Source organism: Ctenocephalides felis, unplaced genomic scaffold, assembly GCF_003426905.1.
Source record: "Ctenocephalides felis isolate EL2017-DRISC unplaced genomic scaffold, ASM342690v1 CF-g0.4_SCAFFOLD_01886, whole genome shotgun sequence".
NCBI classification, from domain to species: domain Eukaryota; kingdom Metazoa; phylum Arthropoda; class Insecta; order Siphonaptera; family Pulicidae; genus Ctenocephalides; species Ctenocephalides felis.
Genome location: NW_020538040.1, coordinates 15,108,875 through 15,130,380, shown reverse-complemented (window position 1 = coordinate 15,130,380; position 21,506 = coordinate 15,108,875). Strand labels below are relative to the sequence as shown.

At 30.7% G+C, this 21,506-nt stretch overlaps 1 protein-coding gene across 2 annotated transcripts in view; it reads right to left on the bottom strand.

Annotated features, from left to right (window-relative positions):
• Window positions 1-21,506, bottom strand: part of LOC113376431 (putative tricarboxylate transport protein, mitochondrial) — a 59,217-nt gene that overhangs the window by 37,458 nt on the left and 253 nt on the right. The gene's annotated exons all lie outside the window — the stretch shown is intronic.

Genomic DNA, 21,506 nt, shown 5'->3' with positions numbered 1-21,506 from the left:
ATTATCAATAATTTTGATGTAAGGTAGGGCGGGGCACAAAGATCTGCAATTATATTGTGAAAACCAAACCATAATTATATCACAATGAATAACACATATCAAACAAACCACTATCTGACTATGTTTAGTAAAAATTCCAGCTAATTCGTCGTTGTAAAAATGTGTTTTTTGGCTGTTTTTCAAAAATTAGTAACCTGGTCCTTTATACCCCATAGGCGGAGTAAATTGAGACGGCCAGGGGAGAAACAGATCCAATGTCTTATTTCAATTTTAAAGAAATTTTACAAAATAATAGCTACAATAATCAACCAAAGCAAAATATAAATTTTATAGATACATTTTTTACAGAGATAACACTGTATATAACCTTGATCCGGTATTTCATCAGAAATAATTATCGACATAGTTGGAATAACTATTATTTTAATTTATTTCTTGTAAAATGGCTTTTTCAAATTTAATTTACTTTTTTTACTATATTCTTATTGCTTACACCTTTGCCAGTGTAAAATTTCAGTCGGTCCTTTTTACCCCACCCACGTGTAAGCTTTTATAAAAGTTATATAAAAAACTGTTAAATCTAATTTAAAATTAATAAGACATTTCACAAAAGATTTAAATAACGTAAGCTTAAAAATTATATTGACTTCTCGTAAACTAAACAACAGCGCTCACAAACAAAAAAACTAACTACGAAAGAAAATATTTTTGTTATAGATTTCCAAACATGGCCGTTTATCTCCTGATGGCAACGTTACATGATTTAAGGTGATGACTGGTCACTCATCTTTTGCCCCCGACTTTCAAATATTGTTGTTAAAAATTTCTAACTTTACTTGTTCTTGAGATATTGGTGCTCCGCTCTAGCCCATATTATATTGCTTAAAACAAAAAAAAAAAACTTTTTAATACCTTAAATAACACAATTGTGAAATATGATAGTTATCCAAAAATGGTTGGGAAGTCAAAAGGCAAATTTTTTGGCTTATGTTTTTAATAAATGATACTGATTATAATGAAAAATGAAATCCTAAATAAATTATAATGAAAAATGAAAGCATAAATAAATCCAAGAGCACAAATATGAAACAAGATAGTTAAAATAAAAAGTAAATCCCAAAACTAACCTAAAAAATACCAAAATGGCAAATTGTATCACAGGTTTGTCAGATCCACTAAAAGGTTAATCGTATTGAGTGATTAAAAATATGATTTGCGTTTGATAATTTTACATACAATTTTTGGTTTCAAAGTAGAGAAAGAACTGAAATTAATAGATTTGTCTGAATAGTAGAATTATAGATGGCATAATCTTACAACTCAATTTTAAATTAGAATGTCTTCTGTTGCTTTAATTTTCCATATTGTTTCCAGTGAGTCTTAAGTTATTTCCTGACGATTTCATTCCATCAATATAAGTAAAATATTTTTTGAATAATTCAAATTGGTTCTCTCAAAAACTGCCTTAGAATGTTTTACACTTTTTACCTTTTGGATCCTTTAGTTTTTTTTGGATCTGCAAAACGGCTGGAATGCCTTCGCAAAAACTAATCAGCACGTCTCCCCATCAATAAGAACCGAATGCTTTTTGATTCATTCAAATTGGTTAATTTGTGCTCTCAAAATTGTATCTAAACATACATAAATACATACATAGTACACACATACACCAGTTTTTTCTAAGGTATGACAAAATGTTCAGAAAACTGAAACCTAAAGACAAAAAAATATTTTCGATTTATTTGCGATTACTATAACTTACCTTAAGGTAGTTGAAAAAGTTTTTAAAATTTACTAATATTTTTATACTTCCCATTTGTAAGGATCATCCATATCCTTCAGCTTTTCATTTCTGTCAACTTTATTTTTATAACATACCAAGAGTCTCATTCGAAGAATTGCTCGATCAATCACTCAAAGATATTTCAGAAATGTATTTGATATAATTCTCCTTTTTTTAAAATATTTTTTGTTTGTGATCAGATCAGTCTGTCCACTTTATTTCTTCGACATATCTTGATATTACTTCGCGAATCTCTAACTTTGATATTTGTAATAAAATTCTCATGTTTTATTGCTTTATGGACAAAATGCCGGATAAAAAAGATATGGTTTGAGATGGACAATGATGCATTACAACAGGGGTATATTCCTAAACTATAAAACAATTTATTACTAAACGCGACTTTTAATATTTGTAACCACTTATAAACTTAAAAAAATGGATATTAATGATTTCAGCTTGCTAGCAATCAAGATATTCTGTTTCTCGTGTAAGTCTTCTGCAATAATAATCCTTGCTCATAAACTTAGCTTAGTGTCTTTTAGTAACTATTTTTTTTTCTATATTTTTAACCAGCACTATATTTCAAAATTCTCCTTATAATTTTTGGAGATTTTCTGTAAACTTCCTGTCTCCAATCCATACAGATCAGTACTCCGAGTATATTTTATACATGCTCTACTAATTTTTAATCCACAATTAGTTAAGCTGCTAGTAAAATTCTTTTTTTTTTGTGATTCTTTAGTAAATTGTTTTCCAAATTTCAGGTTATATTATTCCAATGATTATTATAAACAAATATGATATTTTAGTAATTTGGTCCAAAAAAAATAAAAAAGTATTCAAAATCTAATCAACTAACCTTTTAGTATCATTATTAATTATACTAGTATTGGTGAGTTAAAAATAGTGAATGTTTCATATTCATAACATATCATTATGTCTAGCTCGAAACCTGTAATTTGTCATTTAGGCATATATTCATGATCAATACATTAAAAATCTTGACATCTGTAGTCTGATGTTTGCAAAAAGATAAATGGTACTTAACAAATTAAACAAAGATTTGCGTCGTTCTTTTTGACAACATTTGCCTAACCGGAATTCTTGGTACTGATCAGCAAGGACGTTGGGTCAACAATATTTAGAAAAATATTGAAAAGGTCAAGTTCAAGTCAAAAAGATATTTTGGAGATTCTATATTTGAATTGTTGCAAGAACTTCGAATCAATCAATTCAATATCTAGTATCAATCAATAACTTAATTTAATGATTTCTCAGACTTATGTTTTCTCCAAGTTCCAAGTTATTCAGAATTGTTTGAAATCTAGGTTGAAAAAAAATTCTGTGTATGAGCCACATTTCTCCAAAACGGCTGCACCGACTTTAAAAATGTAAAAATCAGTTGATAAAACACGATTGAATAATTTTAGAATCGACGACACATTTCTTTAAAATTAGCAGATACGTGCAAAACTTTTCGTCCACGTTTTCTCCAAAAAAATAACCAAATTTGAATAGTTTGAAAGATATCAGTCGAGAATAGTGATGATTAGTTTTTGGTATAGGTCGGTCGAGCAGTTTCTTCGTAATTATCAACTTTCCGTAGGGTAAGTTATTGTAATCGTCCAAAAATCGAAATTGAAAATTTTTGCATTTCTTCACGTTTTGAAGGTTTCTGAACATTTTGGCATACCTCAGAAAAAAATGGATGTGTGTGTGTATGTATGTATGGATAAAATTTATCGTCCACGTTTTCGGGCGCACGGATCAACCGTTTTGAATGGTTCAAAACACATTCGTTTCCTATTGATAGGAAGCTGATTAGTTTTCGGCAAAGGCAGGTCCAGCAGTTTCGGAGATACGGGGCAAAGAGTGCAAAGAATAGAGTTTTTGAGAGAACGAAGCATCCGATTTGAATGATCCAAAAAACAATCCATTCGTAATGAAGAAAAGAAGTGGTGATTAGTTTTTGACAAAAGCAGGCCCCGCAGTTTTGAAGATACCGAGCTAAATGTGCCAAAAATGGCAGCTTTTGATAGAACTAAGGATCCGATTTGAATGATTCAGAAAACTTGTGTTGACGAAACAATTGCTTATGAAATTTTTTTTATTTCAATGTTTTTTTTTAGTTATTTTTTTTTGTATATAGATAATATTCAGATTTCAATTTTAATTCAGGCTAAAGTTCTAAAGCTCACTTATATGAATGAATACTTTTAAATTTGTAATTCAGTTTATACAATTCTTATAAATATTAGACAATATTACAGTATTTATAACAATCTATTTGAAAACATTCAATATTCCTTGAACATTTCGTTACGGTACAAGAAGTTCCAGTAATTTGCCTTAAAGCACGATGCCATACACCACTAGTTTAATTCTCTCTTTACTATTTTTGCATTTCAGAAACTTAAGTATTGACATTAAAAAAATAAGCACTAAAATTAAATTACAAATTTACTAAAAATTATATTGATAGTATTTTAGAGTTCGAAAAGTTCAACATTCAACATCTAAATACTTCACATGTAAATAACAGATTCCTTTGCACATCAAATACTTCAAATTAATAGATAAATTTTGGGGGATTTTTACAAAACATCCTGGATATTAAAATTATTCTATTCCCCTCAAATTTCATCAAGGCCAATCTTCAACTTTTAGTTTAAATTTTATTAGACCATTTGGCAAGGTTATATATCAAATAAATATAGTTTTTATAATAAAATCACACCATGTGATATGTATACGAATAAGCAGCACTGATAAAATATCGATTATCCATACAATAAGATGATTCGAGTTGAAGATGAAAAGAGATATGAACCAAACCAACAAAACATAAACTTAAAAACGGTTAAAAGATTCGCACACACGAAAAAATCTGCTTAGTCACTTCATGTCTTCTCTTGAACGAATAGCGCTTTTGAAATTTTAACAAACTTTTAAATAAAATCGGTGAAAAAGCACGCGCATTTTAATTTACAAAAAATGAAGAACAGTGAAAATATTTAAAAACTTCCTTGAAAATATATTGATCATTATCAACAATGCTTAGGAAAGTCTTTAATTACAATTGGTGTCTGATCACTTTAGTGCTGAATTTTTGTGTTGGCATAAGAACCAAATATGGGTCTCCATGTCCAAAAGTATTTCAGTACAAAAACGATGGTGACAAGTGGTCAGGTTTAATAGAAGTTCCGAGCCCGAAAATTGGAGATACTGTAAAACTTGATGTCCAAATAACTATTAGGGCGTTACTTGATGAGGTAAGAAGAAGAAAATTATATTTTTAGATAATTTTAAAAATCTATATTATAAATTTTTAAATACTAATTTTTTAAGCAGGTAAACATTTCTTGCTTTCTGGCATAGTGCCTTAAGGAAAATTGCTGCAACTTCCCGTAAGAGGAATATTAAAAGTTTTCAAATAGATTATTATTAATAATCTAACTTTCATTATACTTATTTAATCAATCGGATTTAAAATGAAGAACATTGTGTAATATTTCTAAGTATTATATAAACTAAATTGCAAAGTTAAAATTATTTATTTGAAATAAATAAGTGATGTTTGGAACTTCAGCTAAAATTAAATTAAAATCCGAATTATTTTTCAATAATTAAAAAAAATTAAATTAAGATTATTATAAATTCTATGATATCATCTAATAATTATAAGAATTATATAAACTGAATTACAAAGTTAAAATTATTCACTTAAAGTATATAAGTGAGCTTTAGAACTTTAACCAGAATTAAAATTAAAATCTCAATTATTTTCGATATTCAAAAATTTTTTTTATTTTTTTCCCCAAAAGCAATTATTTCCTCAATACAAGCAGAAGATTTTTTGAATCATTCAAATCGAATCAAATGCTCCTTTCGAAAACTGCCATTTTTTGTACATTTATCTTAGTATCTTCTAAATGGCTGAACCTGCCTTTGCCAAAAACTAATCACCACTTCTACGCATCGTTTAGAATCGAATGTTTTTTGGATCATTCAAATCGAATGATCCGTTCTCTCAAAAACTTTACTTCTATTTTCTGCACTCTTTTCTCCGTATCTGGACCAGTCTTCGTCAAAAACTAATCAACACGTCTTCTCATCACTAGGAATCGAATGTTTTTTTAATCATTCAGACCGGTTAATTAGTGCGGCCGAAATCGTGGACGAAAAATTGTATCCAAACATACGCACACACTCACACACACACATACATACATACATCCATTTTTTCTAATTATAAGATATGCCAAAATGTTCAAAAACCTTCAAAACGTGAAGATATGCAACAATTTACATTTTCGATTTTTTTTGCGATTACTATAACTTACCCTACAGGAAGTTAATAACAAAATTTGCATCGAAAAATTATTCTCTTATGATTCGCAAAATATTTTGATACAATTCTTCTACAAGCCAAAACTATATGAATTTTTTAATGATGATGATTCAATTAATAGGACAATACTGGACACATCGAATTAGTAAACGGCAAAGATGGAGCTTTGGAAGACATCAAGGCCAATCGTTCGTTAAAATATAAACTGGTGTTCCCAGTTTCTAAAATCGTTCCAAAAATCACCAAGATTTTACTAGATGGAATAGTGATATGTGAAGATAGAGAAGGTAGGAACCATAGTTTTCCAAAGAACAATTTTAACACTTGACAATTAAAAACTTAATTATAATTAATAGCACAGGTCCACAAACGAAGTAAAAAGACGAGAAGATCTCTGATCTAGTAATTCCAAAAAACAGGTAAAAAGGGCCAGGACAGGGACTGAAATTACAAGATTTTATGTATTATGCAAAAGAATTGCTAGATCGGAGATCTCGTCGTTTTTTTTTTATTTTTTGGCATTTGACAACGTTTTTTGTGAACCTGTGTAATTATGATAGATCAATTTATGCAATCGTTTTCTTAGATTCTTTCAATTAATGTTTGTTAAAAATTAATATTGGATATTAGAAAAAATCTTATTCGTTTAATTATCAATTATGGTGTTAAAAATTAAATAACCAATGAGATAATTTAACTCTATTAATCGTTTTCATAAAATTTGTAAAGATATTATTTATTTCCAATACTGCATTGGTTAATCTTATATCAATGTTGAAAGTACCAGTAAATTTTTAGGAGATGTAGGTACCAAACCTAAAATTGTCTGAAAATAAAAATAAGTGATCAAATACTGTTTTACTGATTATTTATCATTTCTTTGCAGATGATTCACTGCCAATCACATCTATTAAACTTCAACATACATACACAACAGTCACTAAAACTCGCAATCAATCCCCGACCAAAAAACAAAATAATCCAAATTTAAACTTCTACGACTATGAATTCGAACCGGATTTGAGGTACGATGATGAGGTCGATAGATTTTCGCCAGATCCAAAGCAACAGACTCTAGTAAAAGATCCAAATAAAAATAAATCAGACAATGATCAGGACCTTTACTTGAATCCAGAGTCATTACTATATTTACGCGAGTTAAATAAGTATATTACGAACGAAAACTGGAGATATTTTCCACCACCAGTTATGAAAATGACTAGAGCACCATTTTCAAACCAGAAGCCAGTGATTAAACGTACTACTAGTATACCGATTACTTCTACTACTACTGGTAAACCGCCGGAAGATTCATCGCCAAAAGGAGCAGAATTGCCTCATATGTGAGTAAAAAAAATAATAACATAAAACTAGTGGTGCATGGCATCGTGCCTTAAGGCAAATTGCTTGAACTTCCCGTAACGAAAACTAGATTATTCAAAAAACGTATTTTGAGAAATTTTCAAATTTTTGAAAAATTAGATTTTTTTATATTTTGTATTTTGTTTTTTTTTTTAAATTTTGAACATTTTTTTAAGCAATCGCGCTGATTTGGAATCGAAATATCAAAGCGCGTAAAACTAATCAGCACGTCTCCACACACACACACACGCACGCACACACATACATCCATTTTTTGTAAGGTGTGCCAAAATGTTCGGAAGCCTTTGAAACGTAAAGATTTATTTTTTTTAGATTTTTTTACCATAAATCTATTGAATGCGCTTTTGCCATTCAATTTATATGCTACAACATTTTAATTTCAAAAGAGAAGTTGATATTTGCGTCAGAAATTCTGATTTGTTAATTTTATGTCGTCTCGACGTTTAATGTCACTCTAAATCGTTTGACGCCAAAGTTAAAAAAAAGTATATGTGAATCTATTTTTGACCTTTCTTTGATATATTCTGGTCCAATTTTTAAATCTTAAACGTCGATTACGGCTTGCATTCATTAGTTTTTTGCAACGATCGGTCAAGCAGTTTTTTTGGGTCATGACTCCTGAAACAATTTTGAAAATTCAAAAAGGGTTCGAAGAAAATCGGTTAGAAATCATGCTGATTAAATTTTAGTAAAGATCGGCCAAACCATTTCTTGATGATTTTGATGAAACTTTATATGATGATATTGGCCATGGTCGAAAATTCGAAAAGTGTTCGAGGAAATCGGTTAGAAATCGTGCTGATTAGTTTTTGGTAAGGATTAGCCAAACCGTTTCTTGATGATTTTGATGAAACTCTGTATGATGATATTGGTCATGGTCTTAACAAACATCCTAGCGTATTAAAGGTCTACGAAAAGTTGTTTATTTATTAAATTTTTTTTTAATTTAATGAACCATTTTTGTTAATTAAGTTGACTAATCTGAAATTTATAAAACTTTTCTTAAGTAAAAAGCCTCACTTACAACCAGTTATGATTTCATATGAGTCTTTAAAAAAATATGATATAGACAAACAGTCAAATCAATGAACCAAAGGATCTTCCAGTACGACAATTTGCAGATAATCTTGATTGTGTAGAACAGAAAAATTTTAACCACGACCAAGATTTAACTCAAGTTGCCATAAGCAGTTTAGCTCAGCTCACGGACCTTCCCTAGATGCAGTACTACCCATTATTTATTTATTTAAGCATTTCAATATCGGTATCCCTAGTTTAGCTTTTCACATCATTATTCCTCAACGTAGATATCTTTAGAATTAAAAGAGCAGCAGAGAAATTTTGCAAGTTGGTTCTTAACGTTCTGCCAACACATATTTTATAAAACCCTTTTACCGTTTCTATAGGGTTTTATTTTTATATTTGAACAGCAATTAGAACTACGTGTTCTATAAGCTGTTATTCTGACGTACATCTTAACCAGAATACATTATTCTCAAGAGGTTTAGTCAGTGGTCTAACCCCATAGGTTCAAATGAGTTTTACGGAAACTTTGTATATGAGAACTTTGTTGCTCAGAAATAACTTTGAGTTAAACCTCTTAGCCAATAAAGTGACTTTATCTTTTACCTTTTATTTACTTTACTTTTTTATTTATGTGTTGTATAAAGTTCAATTTTTGATACAAATAAATACCAAGGTATTTGATGGTGGATGCTTCGGACACCACACTATTATTCACACCGACAGGAAGGCATTTGCCTTATAGTTTTACGTTGGACCCGTAACAATATTTAGAGTAACAATATCCCACAAGAAACATCTGTCAAATATTAGAGGTCTTCATCCAAATAATAAGTTAAATTGGAAAGTGCATAATATAAAGAAAAAACGACAGATCGAAGAGATAATCGAACAACTCTACCCAATCATAGGGCATAAATCGCACAATACGCTTCTAATATATAAATCAATATTAAAGCCCGTAAGAACGTATGAGATTCAGCTGTGGGGTTGCGTCAGCAAATCTAACATAAAATTCCTGCAAGTAACACAAAACAAAGCCATTAGACTCTCGGCAGCCAGATATGTACCAAGCTGGCTTATCCATCAGGATACAAACATGACTACGGTGCAGGAAGAAATGCTTCGATACTCCAAGAAACATGCTGAAAGACTGGCCGAATACTTCAATGACTTCGCCAGAAAACTGCTTGAAGACAACCTTCCAAAAAGACTAAAACGCTAACACCAGCCACAATTGAGTTTATAGAGTAATATGCACCGATCACAATCTAATTCCTATAGTAAAAAGAAAGTAACACATGTTACTCCCACGAACGATCACAATTAATCATAGCCCTTACATCAATTAGCATAAGCCATTATATTTACTAAATATCCATACGAACAGTAGTAAATCTTTATGTATAATTAACAAAAAAAAAAAAGCTTTTTGTTGGATATGAAGATAGCATTAAACCTTGTCAAAAACAATTGCAATTACTATAAAAAGACTATCATTATATTTTCAGTTTAAATGAAATGAATTCGATGTGTGGTCAGACCGCGGTTCGCCCGTTGAATCTGGTGGTTGGCGGAGAAGCGACTGCGAGAGGCGACTGGCCATGGTTGGTCGCCTTGTACGTCGTATCAGATAACGGACCAACTTTTAAATGTGGATCTACGTTGATATCACGAAAGTTAGTTGTCACAGGTTAGTTTTAATAAAAATATATGATTTATTCATATAAACTTGAGAAAAATTGATATTTATTATTTTTTTGCCAGCTGCACATTGCCTTTTTGATTGGAACGGAAGACAGTTTAATGATGACGATTTCCTGCTAGTTTTAGGAAGACATAACATCAATAATTGGGTGGACAGTAAGTCATTTAATGCTATAAAATTTAAAATTATCAGCAATTGATAATTGGCAATGGTGGTGCATGGTTGAATTTATTTTACTCTATAAATAATATAAAACATCAAGAGTCAGATTCATAAAATCATTCCTAATTATATAATATTTCATCGACTAGTTTACAATTTTAAAGATATGTGGCCTGCTATTAAATTAGTTTCAAGTTTTTACCATTTCTTCCTAATTATAGTTAAGTGCCTCTTCTCTTCTCTCTTTTATAATCTTTTCTCTCTTTCTATCTTTTTCTCTCTCTTTTTTCTCTTTATCTCTATTTTCGCTCTCCATCCCTTTTTTCTCTTATCAATTTTTTCTCTTCATCTCTATTTTTTCTATATTTCTCTTTTATCTTTGTTTTTTCTTTACATCTTGTTTCTTTTGCACCTTGTCTGTCATTAATTCTTTTATTTTTATCCCTTTTGAGAACCTCTGCCCTCTTTTCTCTCTGAAGACAGGTCCATGGTGTGAGAACACCACAAACAGAAAATTTTCTTTCCTTTGTTTATTATTTACAATACCATTTTATTGCCATTATTTACTTGTTTACGTGTTTTTATGCATTTTACGCATTTATGCATAACACTTTATTAGTCTCTTTATTAACTTCCCGTAGGGTAAGCTATTGTAATGGGCCGAAAATCGAAATTGAAAATTTTTACATTTCTCGACGTTTTGAAGGTTTCTGAACATTTTGGCATACCTCAAAAAAATTGATGTGTATGTGTGTGTGTGTATGTATGTATGGATACAGTCACGTTTTCGGGCGCACAGATCAACCAATTTGAGTTGGTTTGAAAAACATTCCATTCCTATTGATAGGGAGATGAGCTGATTAGTTTTTGGCAAAGGCAGGTCCAGCAGTTACGGAGATAAAGAGCAAAAAGTGCAGAAAATAGAAATCGAGTTTTTGAGAGAACTGAGCATCCGATTTGAATGATCTAAAAAATATTCAATTAGTATTGATTCAGAGAAATGTTTATTAGTTTTTGGCAAAGGCAGGCCCAGCCATTTCGAAGATACGGAGCTAAATGTGTAAAAAATGGCAGTTTTTGAAAAAACTAAGCGTTCGATTTAAATGATTCAAAGAACTTTCTGCAAACAAAATAATTGATTTTGAAAAAAAAATTTTTGTTTCAACTTTTTTTTTCAAAAAAAAAAAAATTTTGTATATAGAAAATCATTCAGATTTTATTTTTAATTCTGACTTATACTTTGAACAAATAATTTCAACTTTGCAATTCCGTTTATATAATCCTTATAAATATTAAACAAATGTCACAATAATAATAATCTATTTGGAAATATTTAGTATTCCTCAAACATTCCGTTACGGTACGGGAAGTTCCAGCAATTTGCCTTAAGTCACGATGCCATACACCTCACTAGTTAGTCTTTAGTTTGATGTAGTCCATAATATAAACCTCATATTCCCCAGATGCTTTACAAACAGGGGCAGAAAAAGCAATTCCTCATCCAGATTTCAAGCCAAAATCCGACAGAACAGATGCAGACATAGGCTTAGTGATTTTAGCACAAACAGTTGAATTTACAAGTTTCATCAAACCAATTTGTCTTTGGCGTGGAAATGCAGATTTACAGAATATTATGCAGAAAAACGGAACAGTAAGTTTCTTTTCCTAATAATGTAATGAGTATGTAAGAATGATTAAATATTATCACTAACCAATCAGTTTTATATATGTACTTGGTCTTGGTGAGATTTCACAGCTACCACCACAAGCAAAATGATGTTATTTTTTATTATTTTTTATTTCTTACAAAACTTTGCAACTTTTATATATTGTCACCATTATGGTTTTTATATAACTTGTAGAAAATGATTCCTTTGATTTATAGAAACGCCAAACGCAATTTTAATGCTGTTTTTAAGTATACTATCTATGAGCTTCAGTTTTCTAGATATGATGTATATGATATATACGGAATGAAAGTACAAAATAGTAATACAATTCAGAATTTTATTTTAATAAGATATACCTACTCGTACATATAAACTTACAAGACCCATTCGGCCTTAGTTGGGACATTAGTTGACACTGTGAAAAGTTCTTTTCCGTGACGACCTAGAATGGACCTGGTTTCGGCAACTTTTTTCCAAGTTCCAGGCTAGAGCTGATACAAAAAAAAATGGTTTGCAGATTTGAAATCAGCGCAAAAAATACTATAAGAATCAGCTCTAACATTTGATGCACCAAACAAAAAATTTTTTTTTGTAGGCCTGTGTTATCCATGGCTTTGCAAACGCTTCTTCAATGAAATGCCTTCATTTATTTCTTTTTTTTTGTACGTTCTTTTACATCAAATCAGATTCTTGTCGGTATGTCCTGACTCAGTTCTTATACAGATGATTTAATAAAAATTCGGAATATTTAGTAATAGTTCCTTATTATGTTTAGTACTGCGTTCTTTGATGAGCTCATTAATATGCTAATATGTTCCAAATAAAACAAAAAGTTATTTTGCTTATCTTCGTTATATCATATTATTTTCACGCAAAATAATTTAATTCGTTATTTTCAAAAAAGGTTGTTGGTTGGGGCAGAGATGAAACTGGACGAAAAACTACTCCTGAACCTCGGATGGCAAGTGTTCCAGTCGTTTCCAGAGACGACAGCATGGACTCAAAAGAAGAATTCAGACATATTCTGACGTCAAAAAGAATGTTTTGCGCGGGTAATATGAAAATGTATTTTTAAATAAAAGAACAGAATTCACATTTTCCAGTAAATGATACCTAAATCTTAAATCTTTCTCCCACTTGGAGGCACAATTGAAATAACTTTAAGAAAGATAAAAATAATGTGAAATCACATCATAGTGTACATTATAAAAATTATTAACTTTCCATAGGGTAAGTTATAGTAATCGCAAAAAATCGAAAATGAAAATTTTTATATATCTTTACGTTTCAAAGGTTTCTGAACATTTTGACATACCTTAGAAAAAATGGATGTATGTGTGTGTGCGTCTATGTGCGTGTGTGCGGATACAAATTTTCAACAATAAGTATAAATTTTTTTTACATTCCTATGGGTTCCGTACCAATGTTTATCCGTTAGACGGCGGCGCGACGCTTACGCGCTTCGATATTTCGTCTCTAGGCAGTTAAAGCAGTACGATTGCTTTGAAAAAAAGTACAGAATTTCTAAAATATTTCAAAATAAATTTTTCTTCAAAGTCTTTATTTCAAAAAAACGTAAATTTTTGTCAAAAATGTATAGTTTCTCAAAAATCTAATTTTATCAGAGTATTTTTTTTTTCAAAAATGTTAATCTTTTTTTAAAAAAATCATTTTTGGTACGGGAAGTTCCAGCAATTTGCCTTAAGGCACGATGCCATGCACCCCACTAGTTTTTAAATGGGTTTGGCTAGAATGTAGAAAAATTAAGAATACTTCTAGAATCAATTTCTAATGATGCTATATACCAAAGATGCAACTACTTCTGGTATGCTCGAAAACAAACAACAGTGTCATTTTCAAGACTTTTTCTAATATTTTCAGCTATTTACCTTTCACCTTTTTATTTCATTTATTTATTTATTTGATAAAAAGCAAGCCGTAATCAATAATAATAAATTCTCTAACAATTTCTTATTAGTTTCACTCTAAAAATGCCTATACAATTATAACTTTTTTGATGTTCTCTAACAACATCTTACACTTTTCAATACATATTACCTATATTTATAACATATTATTTTGGTTAATTACATTTGGTTAATTAGATTAATAGTTAGAGCTATGGGCTTTCAATCAAAAGTTCCAGGTTCGACACACATATCAGACAGCCTGATGTAAAGCAAATTAAAATATATTTAGATAGCAATTATATTTCAAGCCCTTACAAAGCATTGATGCATCCAATAACTTATCAGTATTAATAAAAAAAAATTCATAAAGAGATATGGCAACCGTTGAGATACCTTCTAAAGTTATTAAGAAGTGATCACAATAAAATTATAAAACTATTAAGTAAGTAAGTTGTGATTGGTGTTAATAACACCTATAAATAAAAAAACGCCACAAATGCAAATTTTATAAAACATTTTTCATATGGAAAAAGAAGATATCTCATCACTATTTGGTCTACTTAATCGTAAAATAACCAATTAATAGGTTATCAATACTAATGCATCTTACTTTCAATTATCAATACCAGTTTAAATACCCCTGTTCCAATTTTAACCATCATAATAATCAGTTATTTAAGTTTTAGTTTTAACTAGCTGTAAGTGGAATTCTGTCTTAAGGCAATTAGGGCATCGTGCCTTAAGGCAAATTGCTGGAACTTCCCGTACCAAAATTATTATTTTTTTAAAAACGATCAACATTTTTGAAAAAAAATTACTTTGAAAAAATAAGATTTTTGAGAAACTATAAATTGGACAAAAAATTACTTTTTTTGAAAAAAAATTTTTTTTTTAAAAAATAATTTTTTTTTTTAATTTTTTTTTTTTTGAAAAATTTTTTTTTTCTTTATTTTGACATATTGTGGAAGATCTGAACTTTCTTTTCAAAGCAATCGTACTGCTTTAACTGCATAGAGACAAAGCGACGTAAGTCCCGCGTCGCTGTTTAACGCATAAGCATTGGTACGGAACCCATAGGAATGTTAACAAAATGTATACTTATTGTTAAAATCTCTATAAAATATCTGATAATTTGATGTGCATATGTCTAATGATCATTTTTGACCGCCAAATGGCTCATTTTTTTACTTTTTCCTCCATATCTCCGAAACCGCTAGACCTACCTTCATGAAAATTTTATCGATTCTTCATCTTGTCAATACAAGTGAAATGTTTTTTGAATTATTCAAATCGGACGCTCCGTTCTCTTAAAAACTAAGTTACCGTTTTCGGCACTTTTTGCCCCGTATCTTCGGAACGGCTAGACCTGCCTCCGCCAAAAACTAATCAGCACGTCTCCTTATCAATACGAATCGAATGTTTTTTGAATTATTCAAATCGGTTGATCCGTGTTCCCGAAATCGTCGACGAAAATTTGTATCCGCACATACATACACACACATACATACATACATACATACATACACACACACACACACACACACACACACACATACATCCATTTTTTCTAAGGTATGCCAAAATGTTAAGAAACCTCTGAAACGTAAAGATATATAAAAATTTTCATTTTCGATTTTTTTGCGATTACTATAACTTACCCTACGGGAAGTTAAAAAATCTGGGATTGCGACGGGACTTGATTCAGAGGTCCCGGGTTCGATATCCACTTCGAGCAGCCCGTTGTCAGGCAGCAGTGACAACTGTTTTCACTTGGAAATATAGATATATCAATATATAGCAATATGTCTCCAAGTAAAAATATCCCTTGCCCGGCATTACCAATGAAAAGTCAGCCCAATTATATAAATTCTAATAAATAAAATCATCAAATATGGAAGGATAAACCGGTGGGTTATTATCTAAAAACAAGAAGTAAGTAGAAGTTTCAGCCCAACAGCTCATAGGACGTAAGATGCTGATTGCTGTTATAATATGGAAAAAAGTCTAGTTTCAGATTTAGATAATATAAACCAATATAAAAAATGCAAAAAAAATAATACACTTTTAATAATATAAACCTCTAATACCTTTTATTTTAGGAGCAAGAGGTTTGGGTCCCTGCAACGGTGATTCTGGTGGAGGTCTTATGTTCCCCCTTCAAAATCGTTGGACCCTGAGCAGTGGCGTACCTAGGGGGGGGCGGTGGGGGCGGTCCGCCCCGGGCGGCACTTATTTTGGGGCGGCATTTTTTAGTTTATTTATACATAGTTGTAAAAAGCAACTTACTCATTTTATATTTATTAACTTCCGTAGGGTAAGTTATAGTAATGGACCGACAATCAAAAATAAAATTTTTTACATTTCTTCACGTTTTGAAGGTTTCTGAAAATTTTGGCATACCTCAGAAAAAATGGAAGTGTGTGTGTTTTGTGTGTCCGCGTTTTTTCGTTCACGTTTTCGGGCGCTTCGATCAACCGATTTGATGGTACAGAAATCGAGTTTTTGAGAGAATGAAACATCCGATTTGATTGATGCAAAAAAATTCAATTTGTAATGATGAGGAGAAGTGGTGATTAGTTTTTCGCAAAGGCAGAGATAGCAAGCAAAATGTGCAAAAAATATCTGTTTTTGAGAGAACTAAGCATCCGATTTGAATGATTCAAAAAACTTTCTACGTGGATTTTATTTTGAATTCTACCTAAAGTTTAAATGCTCACTTATATACTTGAAATAAATAATTTTAACTTTGTAATTCAGTTTATATATTTTTAACTTCCCGAAGGAGAAGTTTATGTTTTCATCAAAAAATCCGATTGGCTAATTTTATGTTTTCTTGATGTTTCAAGCCATTCTGAATCGAATGAGACCAAATTTGGAGAAAGTATGTGTGTGTGTGTGTGTGTGTGTGAACAGATTTTTTGCCGTAAATGGACGTTTTCTTGAAAACGGCTGGGCCGATTTCAAAAATTTAAAAGCCATTCGATGTATCTCGACGAGGACTATCGTTTATCAGTTTTGTGCGACGATCGGCCAAGCCGTTTCTTTATAAATCGCAGAAAAGTGAAAAATTTTTCGTCTACGTTTTAGCCCGCAATTCTGAATCGATTTTGAAAATTTAAAAACCGTTCGAAAGGTATTGGTTGGGAATCGTGCTGATTAGTTTTTGGTAGACATCGGACGAGCCGTTTTCTTGTAATAAAGTTTTGAAAAAAAAAGTTTCGACGATTTTTATGATTATTTTTTTGACGGTATATACTATAGTCTTCTATATCATACTAAAATATTACGGCCCTACGACAACTGGTTCAGCTTTAAAAATTCTTAAAAGTTTGCAAAAATTGGTATCGTTTTTTTGGCATTTGTCAAAATTAGACTTTTGATCGACGTTTTCTCAAAAACGCATGAACCGATTTTAGAAATTTAAAAGCCATCTGATGTATTTTGGTGAGGACTATCGTTTGTCAGTTTTGTGCGACGACCTGCCAAGCCGTTTCTTTGCAATTTGAAAAAAAGTGTTAAACTTTTCGTCCACATTTAAGCTCATCCTACCGAACCGATTTTAAAAAATCAAAAACTGTTCGAAAGATATTAGTTGGGAATGGTACTGATTAATTTTAGGTGAAAATCTACCGAGCCGTTTTCTTGTAATGTGTAACTGTTGAAAAAAAAATTTAAGCCGATTTTCATGGAACTTTTTTTGGCGATATACATCATGGTCTTATAGAACTTACTGTAATATTACGGCCTTACGACAAGTAGTTTAATTTTAAAAATTTATCAAAGTTAGAGAAAATGTTTTTTGACGTTTGTTAAAAATAAAATTAGATGATTTAGTTGGTATAACGATAGTGTACTTGGTCTTGAACATAGTAAACCATTAAAGTCCTACGGAAACTGGTTCAATTATAATTATTGATTAATTAAAATTATTGATTTTTGAAAATTTGCTTTTAGAAAATACTCCGAGTTAACGTGTTTGTTCGTTCGTTTGCAATGAAGTGTAATAAATCCACTCGGAATACTTTTAATCACTCATAAATTAATTTATTTTTTATTGATTAGGTCGATTATTTACACAAGAAAAAATGGATGTGTGTGTGTGTTTAGAGTAGAGGTGGGTCGTTGACGGTTTTGCCGTCAACGAAACGAAACGGTTATCGGGGTTTCGTCAACTAGTTAAATAACTAGTTATTTTTCAACTATAGTTATTTTTAACGATTCAACGCTGGCAACGTTAAGAAACTGATAGTTGAAATAACTGTTTCATTGAAAGTTGGTAATATGAAGTTTGTTCTTATAAAAGTCAAGTTGACGTTGGATTTTATGAATAAAAAGAAATAAATGTGAATTGTCACATTTATTACGCACACACACACACACACACACACACATATATATATATATATATATATATATATATATATAATAAATAAAGGTTTAATTTAAAAAACTTAAATATTTTCATTACAGCAAAGCCATATACTAAAACATCGAATTTACATGTTATATAAAAATAGCAATATAAAAATGTATAGTTATATAAAATGTTATGAAAAATAAAAAATCAATTTTCAGGTTTAGTCTAAAAAAATTATTACAAGACAAATGCTATGAGATTTTTATGAAAACTATTAACCATTGAAAACTATAATAAATGTAACTGATTTTCTAAAATTAAACGATTTGGCGCGTGTTGCAAGTTTCTTTTAAGATGTACATGTACATTTGCAATATTATAACAGCAGTAGCCTAACAATAAGCGATTTTCATAGTATTAGTTGATCCTTTCCGACGCAGGTACCTGCCTACGTTCGTTTTCGACAACGAACGAATTCCTATATCGTTGAAAAAACTAACTGCTTCGAAACCAGTTGATTTTCAACTAGTTATTTCGTTGCGACGAAACGGTTAGTTAGTTAACGAAAAAGAAACGGTTGAAAATAACCGTTCGTTGATTCAACGCCCATCACTAGTTTAGAGACAAACTTTTGTCGATGATTGTAGGAACACGCATCAACCTATTTAAACAAAACATTCAATTCGTACTGATAAAACGTGCTAATTAGTTTTTGGCAAAAAGGGTCCAGCCGTTCCAACGATACGGGGCAAAAAAGCCAAATATTGTAATTTAGTTCTTGAGAGAACGAAGCGTCCGTTTTAAGTAATTCAAGAAACATTTTATTTGTATTGACTAAACAAAGAACTGTTTTTGGGATGACAGGTCTAGAGGTCTAGCGATTACGGAGAATCAATAAGAAAAAGTAAAAAAATGACATATTTGGCGGTCTAAAATGATCATTAGATATATCCACGTCAAATTTTCTGATATTTTCTAGAGATTTTAATAATAAGAACAAATTTAATTTACATTTCTATGGGTTCCGTATCAATATCTAGCCGTTTCGCTTCGATATTTCGTCTCCAAAACAGCTGCGCAGCGCGATTGATTTTAAAAAAAGTTACAAATTTTCAAAAAATTTCAAAATATAAAAAAAAAAATTCAAAAAAAGCCATTTTTTTAAAAAATTTCGAAATTCTCAAAAATATATTTTTTTCAGATTTCAAATTTTTTTTAATATTTTTTAAAAATTTTATGTTTCGGTACGAGAAGTGCCAGCAATTTGCCTTAAGGCACGATGCCATGCACCACTAGTTTATTTGTATTAATTTATGAAAACTACTATTTGACTGACTTATAATTGAAAGGGCGGCAATCTGGAGACCGCCCCGGGCGGCAAAAGTTCTAGGTACGCCACTGACCCTGAGGGGCATAGTGTCTGTGTCTTTGGTGCATCAGTTCACAAGACAATGCGATGTGGAAAATTATGTGGTTTATACCGACGCAGTACAATTTCAGGAATGGATAATATCTTACATGATTTTTTGAAAAAAATAATTTAGTTTTTCTATATAATTAGGTAGTGTTTAATTAAATGATAAATGTATTCTATTGTGTAATGTATGCTATGACTTGTGTTTTGGAATTAACTCTCTGCATATACTAGCCTCATCTCCCAATTTTAATTTTTACATTTTAGAAACAAATCGAGAATCTCAAAAAAGTGGCAAGAAGTTGATTCTTATTTCTTCAAAGAGTCACTATTTTGTCAATAATTAATTTCGTAACTTAATCCTGGTATGTACAATTGTGACATCATTCTAGTAAAAAAATCGAAACTAAAAATTGTTATATATCTTTACGTTTTAAAGGTTTCTGAACATTTTGGCATACCTTAAAAAAATTGATGTATGTGTGTGTGTGTGTGCGTATGCATGTGCGGATAAAATTTTTCAAGCGATTTGAATAATTCAAAAAACATTCGATTTCAACTGATAAGGAGACGTGCTGATTGGTTTTTGGCAAAGGCAGGTCTAGCCGTTTCGGAGATACGGGCCAAAAAGTGCCAAAAATAGTACTTCAGGTCAGCGTCTCCGAAATTCCATAAAAAAAGTAAAAAATGGTGTCATTTGGCGGCCAAAAATGATCATTAGACATATGTACATCGTATTATCGGAACGCATATAAATGTACACAAAATTTGTACTTATTATTATAATCTTTATAAATTAATTTACAATAAATTAAATAATGTGTACATTTATATGCGTTCCGTACCAAGGTTTACAAGTTAGGCGACTACGCGGCGCTAAACAGATAAACATTGGCGGAACCCATAAGAATGCAAAAAAAAATACTTACTGTTAAAATCTCTATAAAATATCTGATAATTTGATGTGCATATGTCTAATGATCATTTTTGACCGCAAAATGGCATTTTTTTTTACTTTTTTACTAGATCTCCGAAACCGCTAGTTCTGCCTTCATGAAAATTTGATCGTTCTTCATCTTGTTAATACAAGTAAAATGTTTTTTGAATTATTCAAATCGGACGCTCCGTTCTCTTAAAAACTGAGTTACCGTTTTTGGCACTTTTTACCCCATATCTTTGGAACGGCTAGACCTGCCTTCGCCAAAAACTAATCAGCACGTCTCCTTATCAAAACGTGTTTTTTGAATTATTCAAATCGGTTGATCGGTGTTCCCGAAATCGTCGACGAAAATTTGTATCCGCACACACACGCGCGCACATACACACACACACACATACATCCATTTTTTCTAAGGTAAATGTTCAGAAGGTTTTGAAACGTAAAGATATATAAAAATTTTCATTTTCGATTTTTTTGCGATTACTATAACTTACCCTACGAGAAGTTAAAAAGAAGATAGTGCAAAAATTGATTGCCTTTTTTACGATGATTTAAAAATGACATTAAATTCATGCCTCTACATAAAATACCACATTAAGACAAAATGCTACTTACAACTAGTTTTATTATTAAATTGAATTTAATTCTTTTATGTGTCAAATGCATAACGAGTGTTCGTTATAAAACGTTTTGTATAATGACAAGTAACGGCAATTTTTCTGTCTACACATTAATTTCATCAAAATAAGCATGATAAATTGCACAAATTTATATGTAAATAATTCAGGACAATATATAATAA